We start from the raw sequence: 5,186 nt of genomic DNA on the forward strand, positions 1-5,186 counted from the left end.
GTGTTTMTGTTGAACACAGAATGAGCAACAAGGACACTGCTGGGCAGCAGCAAAAAGGTCTTGTGTTTTTGCATAAGCCATGCTCATCCTGTGTAGTTTCTTATTGGATTCTCAAAAATACCAGGTGATTTGCCTCATGGATCATTGTTTCTCTGCAAAGGAGTATTATCGATAACGAAGGAAGCTACTGTAAGCTACGGGTACCGAGCCAAATGTTCAGTAGCTTCCCTTTTTTTTTTTTTTTTTTTACATTGTTAAGTGGCCTCTTCTAGTAAATGTAAAGTGCTACAGACTGTTGTCCAGCTGGAAAGCCACTCTTCTCAGCCAAAATAAAATAGTTAAATTGTGCAGTGGTAGCAGGAATGAGTGCCTGTGAATTTCATGGCTGGTGACTGGGGCATCCTGCCAGRCCCAAGCAGCTTGTGAAGAACATTATCTATCAGTAGGAAGTAATGTAAATTCTTTACTGTCACCTATAGCCTTATTTTTTGACTTGGTTACAGCTCTAGAGTGTAGAGCAGTAACTACTGCCTCTTTAAAAGAGTGGATGGTAGGGTAAATAAAAAATTGTGTTTGTATGCACTGTTTAATTTAATGACAGATACTAAAGTTGGAGAAGGTGAGTCAGCTGGAGTATATTTGTAATAGGAGTGCTAATGCTTGTTTTCTTAATATCTGAACGAGCTGAAAAAGATCCAAGAAGCTTAAATTATTAACACTGCTAAAAATCATCAAGTTCCTAATATTCAAAAACAGCTGAAGACTTTCAAGATAAAGAGGAAGGCTGGGAAAAGGAAAACAACAAACTTCCTGAGTGCTCTGTAAAATTGAAGTGGAAAAGCCATTTTGGATTGCCTAAACAATTGTAGGAACCGAAGAGTCTGGAAAACTTCATTTCATGTATAACAAAGTAACACAAAAAGTTCCTGTGATCCAAAGTGCTACATCTTTAAGTACAACTTTTTCAGCTTTTCAGAATTAGAACTGGACCAGATTTGCAAATGAAGAAATGTTAAAAAAAAAAAAAAAAAGTAAAAATGGCAGAATATTTTAATCTCATTAATATTATTCTTCCACATTAATATGAAGTTAAGATATAAATGAATTCATGTTCACTGGGCTTCATATCTTTTTTTATTATTATTCAGAAAAAAAAAGAGTTTAGGTCTACTGAAGCATACAGCCTGTCAGATTCAGACAAGAACTTGATCATATACTTAATTTGAAACATGTGAGCAGGCCTATTGATTTCATTGCATTTTATAATTAATCAGGAATGATTACTAAAGCATTTCCATCACTTCATACAAAACTAAAATTGCCTAGCGAGTATTTCAAACACATTAATCCTTCTTTCCTCCATAAACTAATCTACACCTCCAGATCTCTAAGGAATGTTTTTTCTTCAGAAAAGAGATCTGTAATTGTAAAATATAACCTGGATAATGATAAAATCAAATGGAAAAGAAAAACTGCTAAAAAAATATGGCAAATTTGTAATCCAAGAATCTGGCATTATAAATAACGTAAAAATATTTTTTCTCGGGTGAGGTCAGATGAAAGATTCCCAGTGGGATCTGAAGATGACTTGTTTTCTTTGAAACCTTTTTAATTTTAGAATTCCTTGTCCCCAGTAAACTCTGTAAATAGCTTTTTTTAAAATGTATTTTTCAAAATACTCCTGTTAAATACACCTTAGTAAGTTCTCAGTCCGTCACATCTTTCCTGCTAGCTGCAAGCCGTAGTTTCTTGTGTTCCCAAAAAACAAACATACTCTGTTGCAATCTTTCTCGAGTAACATGAGCTTTACTTAAAACTGGAACTAAGTATACTGACGGCACTWAAATACAAATAAAACAGAAAAAAACAATCACTCAATTGTAACTTAAATCTTAAACCAGCTGCCCACAGGATAGAAAAATAGTTGTTTTTACAGTAAAATTAGAAATTTAAAACCCAAATTTTTTATGACTGAAGAGGAACAAGAAGAAATGTACGTATAAAGGCACACTCTTGGGTCACTGTTTAGCCTCATCTGCTTCTGACCCCGCTCTGCCATAATACTCTATTCCAGGAAAGCAGTTTTTGTCCCACTCCTCCACTTGTTCCAATATTTCCATACTTCTGATATTTTGGTTCCACTGATGCAGAGAAGAGAAAGGAAAGAGAAAATAAAGGAGGTACAATAACAATATGGTTAAAACTATACAGGCAAGTTGCTAACAACTGAAGAAGAAATAMATGGCCTTGGTTGCCAGCATCAAACCCTTACCTTGAGGCTATGGGACTGTTTGAAAGAAGGAAAAGGAAAGCTTCTTGCATCCCTCTCTGAATMCTGGGAGGAAAATGGTTAGTTTGACATATCTGCCTTTATTTCACTCATARTGAAATCTACGTAGACTTCTTTTCACTTATATTCTGAAGGCTGGCAGAAGTCCTTTGCCAGCCTCAAAGAATAAAAGATAAATTAAACCATGAGTTAATTCCCTTACCCCAACCTTCTCTAAAGAGAAAATAATACTAACAAAAGGGTCAGGCTAAAAAACTGTGGAACTCTTGAAAATAATGATGGAGAAAGTATTTTATTTTACCTTTGGATTCTGTGGTTCAGAAAAATGCTCCTTCCTATTTTCAGAATTTTCCTTGAAAAACATTTCACAGAAGCTAGAAACTTGCTTTGCCATTTTAAGGAAAATGGAGCTTTTGACCTTTCCATTATCTCTAGAAGACATTGTCATGAGGCTCAGGTGAAGCAGAAGCAGGGGCACAGGCATGACTGAAAAAAAAACCTTCCTCAGACAAATGGAAATTCCTGAAAGCCCCACTAGCAGAGAGGCACAGAAGTCGGTGCGAGTTGTGGTCTGACTGGGGAAGTTGCACACAGCTGATATGTCTTAGTGGTTAATCAGAGGCCTCCTTTAGAGACTGTAGCCTAAAAATATACTTGATATAATATTCAGTCAAAAAAAAAAAAAAAAAAAAAAAAAGGAATTTATGGGAGAGGGAAAGAGAAAGATCTAAAGCTGCACTTAGGGGCCATCACGTTCCCAAACAAATTACTAAGTCACTAAGCTAGGGTGTTCATTTTTATCTTGGCTTAGTGTTGGACCTGAGAAATATAAATATCATAGTAATCTAAAGATCTTCTAAGCTGGTGCTGACAGGTGGCACACCTAAAACAAGGTTACAGATACATATTCTGCTAATATCCGTGGATGTGGAGGTATTTCAGTATCTRGTTCAGCACCTAGAGACTTTTCCTCAATGGGCAAGGGCATGAGTCAGTATATGTCCTTGTGCAGCCACATGATGCAGAGCAAACATTTATCCGTCCCAAATGGGATAGATTAATCTGAAATAAGGCAGCACTATACTTGCAGAACTGTTCAAGGGTAATATTTCAGCTGAAAAACAAAAATAGATCAATCTCCTACATCAAAGTTGCAGAGACAAAGCCATTTTGTGTAGGTTCAGCCTTACTCAAAGGAAGCAGAACTGAAAACATTCTTCAACTCAAAAGTCTTTTATTTCAGATTTTTTTTCTTGAATTAGATTTTGTTTTGGAACATCCCTAAACACTATTTAACTTCAAAAATATTCTGACCAAGCTCTACCATATGACTGGCCATAAACAGAGAATCTACAAGAGCTGTTTTAATTCTCTTCTAAAAGTCAGGCACTTCTATTTAGAGGGCAGCCATATAGATGTTTTTCTGGATCTAATGCTAGGAAAAAAGATTTGACAACGTGATACCATGGTAAATAAGCTTTCTGCAGGCACTATTAATATATAAAGCCTTGAGTTCTCATATGACATTGTGGTATTGCTCTGCTAATAGAAAGTAAACTGGTTTACAAGCTGTATGAAATAGTAGMAAAATCAGTGGGTGCCTCCTAAAGAAATTAAAAAGTGCCAAGTAGTAACTTGGTAGAACAAAATTAAAACARGGATCTATTTTCCATAAAGCACCCCAAGGAATTTTTGGTGTCTCCTCAACACRCATGGTTTTCTGTTGTGAGTATGAAATTTATGCCTTCATCATCATCTTACCCATGTCTAAAATCATCCAGATAATGTGTCTGCAAATGTGGATTTGCTCCCTTCTGAGTGCTGGCATCCTCTTAACCTGCTCATAGTGCAACAGTACCAGTGCTGTCTTTACTGCTGTTCACAAATTGCAATTTCAAATTCAGGAGCAAAAAATGTGAGTGGGAAAACCCACAGAGTTTCCTAGCTCCTCAAGGACCTGTCCCATGTAGGAACTCCTACCATGCACCTGCATGTAGGAGTTTTTTTGTTTTTTTTTTTTTTCTATGTGGTATGTGTGGGAGCATAGTCACGCCAACAACCAGTTATTTATGGAGCCAAGATAGTTTATGAAAACAATAAGCCCCATGGAAAATCTTACTTTTCTATTTCTTGTGAAATAATTCCATAATTAGAATCTATTAATCATACTTCAGTTCTGTCCAGAGATTAAAAGGGGTGGCCAGGCAGGTGGCCTTAAGCTGTTCGGTTTTTTCAGTATTATAAAGTTTTCATCAAAAATCCACAATGACTATGCTTTTATTTTTAGGGAGATGTAAGAACTGTGCTGGATTCCTGCATTCTTCAGGTCTTTATTCCCATCACTCATGACTTTCTAAATGTTTTGATCCTATTTGGGCTATTGTCACCAAACTTTGCTGTTACTCATTCCTACACGTTTGCGGGGGAATGGGAGGATATCACACATAAGAAATTCCAGTGGCCAGTCCTTAYGAACTCTTTAGTTACACTTCTGTAACTGGACATGGAAGAAAAATGGTAGAGACAAGTTTTCAATATTTCTGGACCCCAGACACAAGAATAAATTCTCCAGAGGCTTTCTGAGTGCTGCTGAGTTCTCAAAAATCAGTCAGGGTGAGGGTGTCTCACTGAGCACTATTGCAGGCAAAGCTTTCCAAATTCTGGACAGCTAACTCTACTCATGAAAAAAACATCCTCCATCAACTTTGTCACACCATACAAATAATAGTATTCATTTCTGTGTTTCTGAAGTCCTGAAATACTACTGAGAAAATGAAGTCCTAGAGTATTAGTCAGCAGGAATTTGACTATTTCTATTGCAGCTAGTACAGCACCAAATTTAACAGTGAAAAAGAAAAAGTTTATTATTTTGTCATAGCAGCTGCATAAAGAAAGA

The 5,186-nt window shown here is 36.3% G+C and overlaps 1 long non-coding RNA gene across 1 annotated transcript; it reads right to left on the reverse strand.

The window, feature by feature from the left end:
• Nucleotides 1-1,156: 1,156 nt before the first annotated feature.
• Nucleotides 1,157-2,337, reverse strand: LOC112953258. The gene is made up of 2 exons (XR_003250551.1): nucleotides 2,273-2,337; nucleotides 1,157-2,141 (listed from the first exon to the last, which is right to left on the reverse strand). It is a non-coding gene; the product is annotated as an uncharacterized LOC112953258 (long non-coding RNA).
• Nucleotides 2,338-5,186: the final 2,849 nt, after the last annotated feature.

This window comes from Nothoprocta perdicaria, unplaced genomic scaffold, assembly GCF_003342845.1.
Source record: "Nothoprocta perdicaria isolate Ctin4 unplaced genomic scaffold, notPer1 scaffold_43, whole genome shotgun sequence".
NCBI lineage: Eukaryota > Metazoa > Chordata > Aves > Tinamiformes > Tinamidae > Nothoprocta > Nothoprocta perdicaria.